At 40.1% G+C, this 14,857-nt stretch overlaps 1 pseudogene; it reads left to right on the forward strand.

The window, feature by feature from the left end:
- Positions 1 to 14,631, forward strand: part of LOC114907190 — a 40,386-nt pseudogene extending 25,755 nt beyond the window's left edge.
- The last annotated feature ends 226 nt before the right edge of the window (positions 14,632 to 14,857 follow it).

Raw genomic sequence — 14,857 nt, forward strand, 5'->3', positions numbered from 1 at the left:
GACTAATATGGAGGTCATTTTGTTGTTTACCTTTGGTACTTTTTAGTATTTTGTGTCGCAGATAAAGAAATTTTCAGTTGCACTGTGAAACATAACGAAAGGCGAATTGGAGTGTTGCCTTGGGGGATGTTTGGGTCTCACTGGGGGATGTGCATCGTTGGAAACATCTTTCTTTTATGTGTAGTTTTTGAAGATGACAGTGTTTGGGCTGTGGTTACTGTGAATGAAAATATGGTATTTTGCATCTATTGGTTCCTTGGGTGTCTTATATGTATTTTTCCCTCTGGCATGATTTATTAGAGCTTGGCATGTTTTCTGGTATTTTCTAGCACGATGAGTTGATCATTATGGGTTTTATCGAAACTATGTTGGACCCCATGAAAGTTTGTAAGCTCATTTGAGTCCAGAAGGGAAGTTATGAGTAGTAAGCTTCAAATGGCAGAAAGTTTTCATTAGGGAGATTTTGCTAGGTATGTTTCTGTGGACAGAACCTGAGAGGGGCCATTAAGTTCTTTAATGTAGGGAGAGATTGTTCCAAGAATCAGAGGGCCAGCAACACCACAGTGATCAGTAATACAGAGGCACGTTCTTGGGAAGGTGTAGCCGCTACTTTCTTGCTGCCAGGCCAGTGCTGGTTCCTCTACGGTCCTCTCCCTACCTGTCTCAAAACACACACACAGGAACGCTTGTGCTTCATTGGTGGGAATGTAAATGGTATGGCTATTACGGAAAACAATTTAGAGGTTCCTCTGTCTAGATAGCCAAAGGAAATGAAATCATTATATTTAGGTAAATATTTGCAACATGTTCATCTAATGTTCATCATGCTATCGTTAATCATACTGTGTTTCTATATACCTGGTATTTGCTGAGAGAGTAACACTTGAGTGTTCTTAGCACACAGAAATAAAATGGTCGTTGTGAGTTGATGGACGTGTAAAGCACTCTGTTGTGAATATTACACAGTGTATACATCTGTCTAATAAGCACATTGGATGCCTCATATGTACACCATTGTTATACGTCTGTTAGGCCTCAGTAAAGCTGGAAAATGAAAAGCAAGTGGGGGCTGTGCTGGGCTTGCCTCCTGTGAGTGCTGCTCAACCCAGGCCTTTCCTTAGATCGATGAAGAATTTTGTACAGACATGTTTTGTACCCTCTGACCAGGGATTCCTCTTCATACTGTCAGTGTGGGGGTCCAACCTCAACAATATTTGAGGTGCCCCAGGATGTTCCAATCCAGATCCCTCACTGAGCATCGTGACCCTGAGCGCCCCCATTCCTGATGGCTGAGATCTGGGCTGAGGGTGAGGGCTCTGCTCTGCGTGGGGATGGATCAGGGCTGGTCTGTGACCTGCAGGGGATCGTCGGGTCCAGCTGAGGTGCCCGCTGCTGCTGGGTACGTGAGGGCCTCACCAGGAGGGGAGCCTGAACTGAAGGAAAGGGTGGGAAAACTCACTGGTTGGTCTGTGTGTGGGAGTTACTGTCCTGAGTCCCTCCTGGGACAGTGGGCAACAGAGGACCGTCTGTTCCCCATGCTGAGGGCTTCCCTGTGTGTGTGGTGGTGACTCAGGAAGGGGGTGTGTTGATTGCAAGCATTAAACAGCCTGTTTTCCACTTTCAAGGTCAACCTCTAAAGACTCAACGTTGTCTGAGGAAGAGCCCTGAAGAGGAGGGAGAGGAAAGAAAAGGAGTCTGGAATGGCTCTTTCTCAGGTAAAGTCATATTCTCAGTTGTTTCTTCTGTCTGTCCTTCCTGAAATGCCCTTCTTTGGACTCGCTAATCTCTGGCTCTGAAGTATCCTGCCTGACACCTGTACATTCACACTGACTCGGGTCCTTCCCTCAGGGCCTGTCATCTCCACTTAGATCCCATTTCCCCATAACCCAGTGACCTGGAACTTGTGAAGAGGCTCTGCTGGGTGTAGTCCTGGGCAGGGCTTCACACCCATGGATTGGAGACATGGTGTCAGTGCTACTGGACAGCAGGGATTGCTTAGGGCCCCATCAGGATGCACTGTCTGCTCTCTGTCAAGCAGGATAAAGAAGCTGGACGTTAATGTGCACAGTATCTGGTAAAATCTGGAAAACAGACCAGTAAGAGGTAATTTGTTCTTTTTAACTTTTTTTTTTTTTTTTGCGATGCCCCATCAAGGCTTGTGGGAACTTAGTTCCCCGACCAGGGATTGAACCCGGGCTTACTGCAGTGAATGCACCAAGCGCTAACCATTGGATCACCAGGGAATGTTTTAGTCCATTCTTGAGTTTGAACTATGAAATCAACCTAAATCTCTGACAGTGGGAAATTCTTTAAATCACTTTCATCACCTGCATTCCTCAGAGGTTGTCTTTTCACTCTGTGGATTGTATCCTGTGATACGGAAGTTTTTACCTTTGATGCAAGTAAGGTTCCATCTTCATTCTTTTGCTGGTATGTATGTAGTTGCTCAGCATCATTTGTTATTGAGACTGTCCTTTCCCCTTTGTGTAGTCTTTGCACCCTTGGCTGTACATTTTATATATATTCACTGGATTATTTCTGGTATCCACTGGGTTTTGTATCTGTGCTTATACCAGTACCACATCATCCTGATTACTTTGTAATATGTTTTGAAATCTGAAAATGATGTCCATCTTCTTTTTCAAGAGTATTTTGGCTGTTGGGGGTCCTTTGAGATTCCCTATGAATTTTAGTATGATTTTTTTTTTTAACTGCAAAAATTGCCTTTGAAATTTTGACAGGGATTCCATTGAATCTGTAGAACACTTTCAGTAATAAAGTCATTTTAAGAATATTAATTCTTCCAATTCATGAGTACAGGGTGTCTTTTTATTTATTTGTATATCCTTGGATTTCTTTTAGCAACATTTAGTAGTTTTCAGTGTGCAAGTCTTTCACCTCCTTGGGTAATTTTTTCCTAGTCTGTCTCTTGATGCTATAGTAAACAGTATTGTTTTCTAACTTTCTTTTGAATTTGTTCATTGTGTATATTGTGTATACCAAGGCAACTGATTTTTGTGTGCTGATATTTTTTTCCTTTGTGGCCATGCCTTGCGGTTTGTGGGATCTTAGTTCTCCCACCAGGTTTTGAACCCAGGGCCATGGCAGTGAAAGCACAGAGTCTTAACCACTGGACTGCTGGGGAATTCCCTGCTGCAATTTTTCCAAAGTTGTTTTTTCTTTTTTTTTTTTTTTGGCTGCATCAGGTGTTGTGGCACTCAGGATATTCATTGAGGCGTGCGGCATCTTTTGTTGTGGCGTGCAGTGTCTTTCGTGGAGGCGCATGGGCTTCTCTCTCTAGTTGTGGCGTGCAGGGTTTTTTTTTCTCTCTCTCTAGTTGTGGCACACGGGTTCCAGAGTGCGTGGGCTCTGTAGTTTGCGGCACGCGGGCTCTCTCGTTGAGGCATGTGGACTTAGTTGCTCTGTGGTGTATGGGATCTTAGTTCCCTGACCAGGGATTGAACCCAAGTCCCTTGCCTTGGAAGGTGGATTCTTTACCACTGGACCAACCGGGAAGTCCTTGAAGTTGTGTTTTGAAGTGGTAGTTTTCTCATGGAGCCTTTTTGGTTTGCACATGTAAAACCTTGTCACCTAGAGAAAAAGGTAATTTTACTTCTTTTTCAATTTGTATAACTTTGATTTCTTTTTCTTGTCTAATGGCTCTCCATACATTCTTGAACAGCAGTACAGGGTTTGCATCTTTCCCCTTTTTTGTTGTAAGCATTTAGCATTGTAGACTTCCCTTTTACTATGGTTTTGACTGCCTGTTATAAATTTTGGTATGTTGTGTTTTTATTTTCATTCAGATATTTTTACAATTTCCTTGTGATTTCTTCTTTAACCCATTGCTTCTTTTTTTAAAAAATGAATTTGTTTATTTTACTTTTGGCTGTGTTAGGTCTTCATTGCTGCGTGTGGGCTTTCTCTAGTTGTGGTGAGCAGGGGCTACTCTTTGTTGTGGTGCGCGGGCTTCTCATCGCGGTGACTTCTCTTGTTGTGGAGCATGGGCTCTAGGCACGCGGGCTTCAGTAGTTGTGGCGCTGGGGCTCTGTAGTTGTGGTGCACAGGCTTATTTGCTCCACAGCATGTGGGATCTTCGCGGACCAGGGCTCGAACCTGTGTCCCCTGTATTGGCAGGCGGATTCTTAACCACTGAGCCACAAGGGAAGCCCGGCCCATTGCTTCTTTAAGAATCAGCTGTTTAATTTGTACATTTTGGGGGTTTTCCTGTTTTCCCTCTGTTTGTTATTTCAAGTTTCATTTCATTGTGGTTAGAGAAGATACTTTTTAGATCTCAGTCTCCTTAAATTTGTTAAGATTTGTTTTGTGGCCTAAGATGTGTTTTGTGGTCTGTTATGGAGAATGTTTCATGTTTGCTTGAGAAGGATGTTTTTTGGTGTTGGGTGGAGTGTTCTGTACATGTCTTTTAGGTACAATTGTTATTTAGTGTAGTTCAAGTTCTCTGTTTCCTTTTAAGTTGTTCCCATGTGTAGATAAAACTAGAGTATTGAAGTCTCATACTGACATTTTGCTGTTGTCTATTTCTGTTGTTTCCTTCATATTTGGGCAAGCTCTAATGTTAGATGTATATATATTTATAATTGTTATATCCTCCTGGTGAATGGACTGTTTTATTATATAATATCCTTTGTCTCTTGTGTCAGTTTTTGTCTTTATTTTTTCTGATGTAATATAGTCACCCCTGTTCTCTTTAGGATGGACTATCTTTTCACATCCTTCCTCTGTTCTTAGATTTCTATGTCCTTAGATTTGTGAATGTTCACAGTTCCAACTCTCTGACACACTCTCTTTCTGTCTCTTGCCCTCTGTTTTCCTCCTCTTACTGCCTCTAATGGCTCTTGCTCAGGCACACTGTACATTGGTGAAAGGCAGGTGCCCTGGCCAGCCCCCTTCACTCCACTGTAACTTCAGAGGGAATGCGTCAAGTTTCCTTCTAATCATGCTGTTTGGTGAAATATTCTTCCTTAATTACAATATACTTTTTTTTTTTTTTTGCAGTATGTGGGCCTCTCACTGTTGTGGCCTCTCCCGCTGCGGAGCACAGGCTCCGGACGCACAGGCTCAGTGGCCATGACTCACGGGCCCAGCCGCTCCGCGGCACGTGGGATCTTCCCGGACTGGGGCATGAACCTGTGTCCCCTGCATTGGCAGGCGGATTCTCAACCACTGCGCCACCAGGGAAGCCCACAATATACTTTTTTCCATATTCTTTTTAGTCATGATATTTAATTCTCCAAGTAGTTTTTTTTTTTTTTTTTTTTTTGGTATGCGGGCCTCTCACTGTTGTGGCCTCTCCCATCGCGGAGCACAGGCTCTGGACGCGCAGGCCCAGCGGCCATGGCCCATGGGCCCAGCCGGTCCGCAGCATGCGGGATCCTCCCGGGCCGGGGCATGAACCCGTGTCCCCCGCATCGGCAGGCAGACTCCCAACCACTGCGCCAGCAGGGAAGCCCTCTCCGAGTAGTTTTTAACTTTACTATTGTGATAATTTTTTTCTTAGTCTCTTAAATTAATGTATAATAGTAATAACTTTTCTGATTTTGAGTCAGTGTTTTATGTGTGGAATACAGAAATAAACTCTGCTTTGCATTTGTTAATACCTACCTATGTCAATATTGTGGTTTAAATTGTATTTATATATGGGTATTCAATAGAGATTGCAGTTAAAGGATCCTATTTTTTTCATGTTAGTACCATTTAATACAGTTGATACTTTTTCATTGTTCCAAAGATGCTGAAATTCACATAAATAAAAATGATGATAAAAAAAATCATGCAGTAATATATCCAGAGACAACTTCTCTCGTTTCAGTTATTTGTGCATTTACCTGTGTGTCCATGAGTTCATGGATGTGCAAGTCCATGGTTTTGATAAAAGGCATCAGAATTTTATAACTATGTACTGTATTTTATTGCAGTTGAAATTATATCATAAATATATTACATGGCCTTGAATTTTTCCTACACTATCCTGTTAATGGTTCAGATACTAGTAAGATTACTAACATGTTGTGTGTGTGTGTGTGTGTGTGTGTGTGTGTGCGCGCGCACGTGCATGCGCGCGCACACGTGCCTACATCTATAATGACCTTTTAATGCCTTTCATGTTGTTCAACTTCTTTCAAGTTTTCTGGGAGAATCCTCTGGCCATGTGCTTCCAAAGCTCTTCTGTTACTTCAGTTTTTGCTTTTTTATCTTCAGTTCAAGACTGCATCCACCTTAATTCAGGTGCTTGCTGTATCATTTCTTAGCTTGAACTAAGTTGAGTTTCTCCAAATGTCTCTGACAGTTTTCTCCTCTGCACGATGGGAACAGATCTTTCTCTACTGAGCTACAATGTTGATAAAAAAGTTCATATCTATAAAGCATTTAGAGTAATGCTTAGCATCTGTGAAGTATTCAAGCACCTTTAGTCATTGCTGTTATTATCGTCATTGTAATTTAAGATTTTGATTTTCTTTTTTAAAGCACTGTGGACTTAGTCATCTCTAAAGCCACCACTCATAGTGTAGTTCATCTAGATTTTGAATAGCACTCAGTGTGTAAGACATAATCTAACACTTCTGGATAGAGAACTCATTGTTGAATTTTATTTATATGTATTTCATGTATTGTCCACAAAAATGAAAAATACACATTGATTACAGGTTATCATAATCTCTATGAAAAAGCATAAGAAATTAAAATTAGAGACCCATAATTTCCTCAGATATCTTTATATGGATCTGTCAGAATACATACTTCAACTTGATCTTTTCACCTCTTCTCATTTTGTGTGAAAATAAGATTTCTCCTCATGGCCCCTTGGTGAAATGTGTTTTCATTTCAGGCACAGTTGACCTTCAAGGATGTGGCCATAGAATTCTCTCAGGAGGAATGGGAATGCCTGGACCCTGCTCAGAGGGCCTTGTACAGGGACGTGATGTTGGAGACCTACAGGAACCTGGTCTCCCTGGGTGAGGATAACTTCCCTCCAGAAATTGGGATCTGCCCTTATGTATCTTTGCATTTTCCATTGTGTGCCTCCTGGGAGCCCCTGTTTTGCTTGACTGATCTGAAATCCTTGTTGATTCAGACATGGAAAGCTTCAGGATGCAGCCTCAGGAGTTTAAATCTACCTTTTCCTCTGATGGCCTGCCCAGTTCATGTTACATCAGGAGTTGTTCCAGAGCTTACATGTATATAAAGCTCAATGGGAAACTTTTAATATACCCATTTTCCTGTTTCCTACCCCTGTGCTTTTGATTTAGGAGTTTTAGGAAAAAAGCTACGTTTCTGCACATTATACTGTTCCCTGTGTATTCAGGAGGTAAAGAGCAGGTCAGTTTTTTGAAATACTTTTCTGTTTCCATCTGTAGTCACCTCAGTTCTCAGCTGAGCAAGAGACCAGGATTCTGGAAAAGCCACAGCAAATCATGTTTCCTTCCTCTTATGTGGAGGAATTTCTGTTTCTTATCTGAATATTTTACCCACTTTGTAACAAGAGAAAGAGCCCTGGGCTGTGAAGACTGATCTGAATACCTTTGGGGATGTATCAAAGTGTGAACACAGGTCAGATCTCAGAAGCGCCGATGGGAAGCCTCATTATTAATAGTGTTTGGAGTCTTTCCCCTCATCAGAGAGTTCTATGGGAATACAAAAATTTACTTATTATTTGAGCTCTCAGAGGAAATTTTTCTTCTCCATAACTTATCCGTCTTGTGCTTCCACATGTAAAATGTATTCTTTCACCCTCCAGTGGTGCTGCAGCTCCACCAGAGACAAAGGCAAGGTCTTTATCATGGTCTGCAACACTCTGCCATCTGGTTTCTGTGAGCTCTTGTTGCTTGAATTAGCAGAGCATGAGGTGGACTTTTTCAGAGGGGCCTCTTGCCCCCTCATCTCTCCTTCTCGACTTCATTCCATTGGATGCTCAGTTCTCAGTCTACATAGATAAGAGCTGATGCCTGCAGACTCCAATCCCTGAACCTTTCCCGGTTCCATCCCCATTTGATGTTTTTAGGAGACCTCATCAGAAGATGGGAGACACTGGCTGCTCTTTGATTCCATGTGGCATCTCAGAACCTGCATGTAGCTGTCTCAAGCCCTGTCTCCCTGTTTAGATCCCTCCTGCATTTCTTCTGTTCTGCTTTGGCCACATTCTCCAGCCTTGTGTGTAACAGGGAGGTGCATTCTATCTTCTGTAATTATTACTTAGGAAAACTAAGGACAGTGGACAGGGAGATCATCTCTTTGATCCCCAGTCCTACTGAGGAGCATATATGTATCTTTCAGGCTCTTAGTTTGGTATCTGTGGCTAGAGCACATTGTTCCATCTGAAGGTTCTGTGATATCTGACACACATAGCTCATATTTTTTTCACTCCTGTACTGCTCTACCTAGTCTGGGAATGTATTCTCTTCCTGATTTCATACTCTCCTAAGTTTGTGTGATTTTGCCTCTGAAACTTGTTTATGAAGTACAGAGAACTAGGCTCTGAAATTTTATCCAGAACCTTTGGTGTGATAATCCACCCTTTGTTAATCAACAACTTCTGGTGGACTCTCTATAGGGTGGGTTTACTGGGTGACAGATAATTTTGAATGAGAATACTATCCCTCATATATTGTAATATTTTCCTGCTATATAGAAAATCACCACTTAAAGCTATAGTGGAGTGGTCTGCATATTCTATGATATGAGATAGAAAGTATCACCAGAGCCTGGCTGATAAATCTTTCCAGGTTTTTTTCTGGTTTTGAGCAGTGTCACAAAAGCCAGTCTCAAGGGCACTGTGATAGTGGTGTTCACATGTACTATGCCCATCCCCTTTCACCCTCAGTAAACGGTGAATAGGAATTTCTCCTCAGGGTAACATTGCCCAAGTTCACATCCTCATATTTGTGAGGCTGTTGTGTAAACTGTTGTTGACACCATTTTGGGGTCACCTGTGTGCTATTGTTCTTTCTACATCAACAGCTAATTTTGAAACATCTAAATTAGAGAATTTATGAAGTGCAGTGATACCTTCCATCTGAACCATAATTCGTTTTGTTTAGTAGACTGCCCTTCCCCCACTGAGTGGTCCTGATACTCCTGCGGAACATCACTTGACCACATACACAAGAGTTTATCTCTCATGTCTCTGTCGTATGCCACTGGTCTCTCTCTGTCTTTATGCTAGGACCATACTGCTTTGGTTAGTTTAGGTTTCTAAGAATTTTGAAATGATGGTGAAACCTCCAACTTCATTCTTTTCAACCTTGGTTTTGCTATTGAGTATCTTTTGAGATTGCATTTGAATCTTAGGATGGATTTATCTGTTTCTTCGAGACACACTATTGGGATTTTATTAGAGATTGTGTTGAATCTGTTGATCACTTAGGGTAGTATTTACATACTGACAATATTTACTTCTAATCCATGAACTTGGGATATCGTTGCATTAATTTGTGTCTTTTCAAATATTTTTCAGCTGTGTTTTTAGTTTATAGTGCATATATCTTTCCCTTCTGTAAAGTATTGCCAAGTACTTTATTTTTCTGATGGTATTGTAAATGGAATTGTTTTCTGAATTTCCTTCTTGATTTTTTATTGTCACTGTATAGAAACAGTATTGATTTTTGTTTGTCAATTTTATGTATTGTCATCTTTCTGAGTTCATTATTTCTATCAAATTTTTGTTTAAGTATCTTCACGGGTTTTTTTTATTTTTTTTATTTTTTTGCCATGCTGCATGGCTTGTGGGATATTAGTTCCCACACAAGGGATCAAACCCAGGCCCCCAGCAGAGGAAGCATGGAGTCCTAACCACCGGACCACCAGGGAATTCCCCAGGGTTTTTTAATTAGATCATTTCATTTGTCAAAAGAGATAGTTTTGCTTCTTTTTGCTATTGGAATTGTTTTTATGTCTTTTCCTGCTACCTACGTGTACTTGCTAGGAATTCCAGTAATTTTTTTTTAGAAATACTGAGTGCAAGTATCCTTGTCTTTTTCTTGATCTTAGAGGAAAAGCTTTAAGTCATTCCCCATTGAGTATGATGTTAGCTGTGGACTTTTAATACATGTCCTTTACTATGTTGAGGTCATTTTTTTCTATTTCTGGTTTACTGAGTGTTTTTATCATGTTTTTAGCATTTCCCCATGAGGACACCTCTGGTAATTGGGAGGCTCCTTCCAGTTCAATCTCAATGCAATGTAAGAAGGAGGTGGGGAGTCACAGGCCAGGGAATTGTCATGAACTTTCCTACATTTTTTGGTTTAGTGTTTTCAGGATAGGCAATTGCCTGGGTGCTCCCACTGTTTTTTTACTGGTTTGTAGAGTTTTCCCAAATTCTTTTTTGTCTATTGTTTTTAACTTGGCTTCCTCATGGCTGTAATGAGTGCCTGTGGTTTACTGTTCTGTTGACATCACTCCTCATGGTTTTGTTTTTCTTTGCAGAGTTTGTGTTAAGAAATTTAATGATATGATTTTCAGTATTTAGAGAGGCCAGCTAAAAGAACACTGTCATGTTTAATAACAAGGAGTGTTAACATAAACATTTTATATACCAAATTATGTTATGTAATCTATATTTTAGTTAGTAACACTTTTCTCTTTCTTTGCTTACTTAACTTAACTTAATTGTGATCCTATCCTGAAATTGCTCAGGCTTTCTCAAACGCTTTCTGCTATCTTTGTTTCCCCATACAAACCCTGCTCACCCAGCCAGGAGATCTTCATTCTGAAATCAGGATCTCCCTACTTTACAGTATTGTTGATCTGATTACTTTGTTCTGCACGTGTGTGTACAGAATAGACTGATCCGTCTCCTTCTGCTGGTCTTCTCCTGGTTTTTTCTTCTGCTTTCTGCTAAGAACATTATTGCACCGTCTCCTTGAATATTGTGTATGTTTTTATTGAATATGTGCATAGAAATACAGCTGTTGGAATTTGATACCTTGCATAGCAAATAGTGTAATAGATTTAAAGTTAGTTTACTTCTACAGTGTTTAAATCTCTTTCAGTTCTTCCCATACTCATAGTATAACTCCCATAGTTAAAAAACTCTGTGCTCCACTCAGGCCCTTTCTCAGTCCTGGCCTTTCCTTACATGGTACCTTGATGTGGATGGAAAGATTGTTATTTCCTAGCACATTTAAGTTATTCTCCTGAACTTCCCAATTTCTACAGCACTCCTTCACCCATCCCTCCACCTTCCACATCGCTCACACTGTAAAAATAATGCCTCTTTATATATCGAACAACTGTCTCATGACACAACCTAAATCATTTTCTGTGTAGTTGTGATGACTCAGAAACCATTTCCAGGAGGGGTGGCTGAATACCCTTCGTAGTTATCCAGCTCACTTCTTGCATCTCCCTTGAAGTTTTCTTTCTCAACTCCTGATGTTTGTTGTCGTATTTTGTAATCTGTCCTCTGCTGCTTTTGGGCGGGTGGTCATGCTTAAGAGTATGTTGTCTCAGTCTGTTGGTCAAGGTCCACATCATGGTTCTCACTGCTTTCTGCATCATTTGGGGTCATGCACAGAAACCTGATTCCACTTTCCTTACTTAAAAACTTCTGATAACTTTCCTCAAGCCTTTCGAAAGAAACTAGTAATGTTAGATGGCTTGAAATAGTGGGGATTTTTTGTTTGTTTGTGTTTTTGTCCATACCACGCTGCTTGCGGGACCTTACTTTCTCAACCAGGAATGGAACCGGGCCCATGGCAGTGAAAGTGCTGAATTCTAACCACTGTACTGCCAGGGAATTCCCAGAAATAGTGCATTGTTTTTATATTAATGAATCAAAAGTGGCTTTTGTATAAAAAAGATATATTAATATTCTGGCATGTTTATTATGATGTCCCTTTTTTTGCCTTATATATTGTATGCCTTTCTTTTGCAATTTGTTGATGAACCTAGTTAAATAAATTCAAAAATTGCTCTTCATTACATATATCTTGGAGCCAATGAACTGGATATTTTAGGGCACTGAACAGATAGGGAGTTGTTCTATTTAATGGCTGTTAATATAACTGGAGAATATTTCATTTATTGATATTTAATTGTGATATACAGAAGGTGGTCTTTCAGAATGTTTTATGCTTCTTCCTGGGTACATAGATTTACAGCACCTTTTTAGAAGAACATTTTGTTTTTTAAAATACTGTTTTATCATATTCACCATTTTCTGTATGCTATATTTGTTTCCCAATTGGAAACCGCCACTCCTTGAGATCATTCATTGAATAAGTTAGTTTTGCATTATTTACTGTTACAATTATTTACTGTCTGTTTTTTTAGCATTCATTTCTATTTAACAAGTATGCACAATATATGTATAGTATAATATTCTTTTCTCCTCAGTTACGAGGCACCAGTATGTTTACTGCTAATTGGTATATGCTTTGGTGTCATGGTTGAAAAATACACTTTCTTTGATAGCTAACAGAAGTTTTCTCAATCTGAGTGTTTTTATCATAGGTTATTTGAAAATTGGGTGCCCAAAATTTAAGTGGAATTATCTCGATCACTTTATCTTTAGTAAAGAATCATTCCTTTTGTGTTTGTAAAGGTTTTAATATCATGGTTGGGAATTTTCATAACTCTGTTTTGTGTAAGTACTAATTTTGGTGTAATATGTGTTTAACATGAACTATTTACTTATGAATTGGGATGAATAGGATACTTATGGTCCTTTATATCTTGTAGATATCTCTCACGTACATGTGATCAAGAAATTACAACTAAATGCAAACACTGATAGAGCAGAAGTATTCCAAACACTGATATTGGGAAGACATGAAAAAATCAAGCATTTTTACCTCAGGGAAATCCAGGAAAATGTACATGACTTTGAGTCTCAGCCAAGAGATGAGGAAAGAAATTATAAAGGAATGCCTATAAACCATAACAAAAAGCTGGCTGATAAGAGAGATCGACATGGTAGAAGTGTTGCAGGAATCAAGCCTATTGAAAACAGGCTGGCATTAAGCTTTCAGGATGAACTGCATATTTTCAAAAGTGAAGAGAAAATTGATGAATTTAATCAAGCTGACAAGAGTATCAGCATTAGTGCCTCATTTTCACCACTTCAAGGAACTTCTCCTACTGTCCAAACCACCATTTCTAATTCATATGAGAATGATTTTATACATCCATCAATACTGACACAAGACCAGAGTGCATGCATGGAAAGCCCTTACAAATGTAATCAGTGTGGCAAAACCTTTCATCAGGGCTTAAATCTCACTCAGCATCAGTTGATCCATACAAAAGAGAAAATGCTTAATTGTGATGTATGTTGCAAAGTCTTTAGTCGAAATTCAGACCTTGCAATTCATCGAACAATTCATACTGAAGAGAAATCATACAAATATAACGAGTGTGGCAAAACCCTTAATCATGGCTTGCACCTCACTGGACATCAGATAATCCATACAAAAGAGAACTTATATAAATGTGATGTATGTGAAAAAGTGTTTAGTCAAAGTTCATACCTTGCAGTTCATCAGAGAATTCATACTGGAGAGAAACCATACAAATGTAATGAATGTGGCAAGGTCTTTAGTCAGAATTCATACCTTGCAAAACATCGCAGAATTCATACTGGAGAGAAACCTTACAAATGTAATGAGTGCGGCAAGGCTTTTAGTCAAAAAGGAAACCTTGCAAGTCATCAGAGAATTCATACTGGAGAGAAACCTTACAAATGTGATGAGTGTGGTAAGGTATTTAGTATTAGATCAACCCTTGTCAGTCATCAGATAATTCATACTGGAGAGAAACACTACAAATGTAATGAGTGTGGCAGAACCTTTTATTTTGGCTCACACCTCATACAACATCAAATCATCCATTCAGGAGATAAGCCATATAAATGTGATGTATGTGGCAAAGTCTTCGGTCAAAATTCATACCTTGCAGTTCATCGGAGAATTCATACTGGGGAGAAACCTTACCAATGTAAAGACTGTGGCAAAATCTTTAATCACAGCTCAAACCTCAGGAGACATCAGATAATCCATACAGGGCAGAAATTATGTAAATGTGATATATGTGGCAGAGTCTTTAGTTATAATTCATACCTTGCAATTCACCGGAGAGTTCATACTGGAGAGAAACCTTACAAATGTAGTGAGTGTGGCAAGGTCTTCAATCGGAATTCAAATCTCGTAATTCATCAGAGAATTCACACTGGAGAGAAACCTTACAAATGTAACGAGTGTGGCAGGTGCTTTAGTCGAAAAGCATACCTTGCAAAGCATCAGAGTGTTCATACAAAAGCGAAACCTTACAAAGATAAAAACTGTTGAAAAACCTTTACTTAGATCTCAACTCTCACTACATATCAGGTAATAAATACAAAGGGGGAATCATATTAACGTGATATATGTGGGAAGGTCTTCACTCAAAATTGACACTTTGGGCTTCCCTGGTGGCACAGTGGTTAAGAATCCGCCTGCCAATGCAGGAGACACAGGTTCGATCCCTGGTCTGGGAAGATCCTACATGCTGCAGAGCAACTAAGCCCGTGTGCCACGACTACTGAGCCTGTGCTCTGGAGCCCGTGAGCCACAACTACTGAGCCCGCATGCCACAACTACTAAAGCCTGTGTACCTAGAGCCCATGCTCTGCAACAAGAGAAGCCACCGCAGTGAGAAGCCTGCTCACCACAACGAACAGTAGCCCGCGCTCGCTGCAACTAGAGAAAAGCCTGCGTGTGGCAGTGAAGACCCAATGCAGCCATAAATAAATAAATACTTTAAAAATCCTTAAAAAACAAAACAAAACAAAATTGACACTTTAAATTCACGGGAGATTCATAGTGGAGAGAAGCTATGCACATGTCATGAGTGTGGCAAAGCC

The sequence above is a fragment of the Monodon monoceros genome, unplaced genomic scaffold (genome assembly GCF_005190385.1).
Source record: "Monodon monoceros isolate NGI ecotype Baffin Bay Population unplaced genomic scaffold, NGI_Narwhal_1 Super_Scaffold_10, whole genome shotgun sequence".
Classification (NCBI taxonomy): domain Eukaryota; kingdom Metazoa; phylum Chordata; class Mammalia; order Artiodactyla; family Monodontidae; genus Monodon; species Monodon monoceros.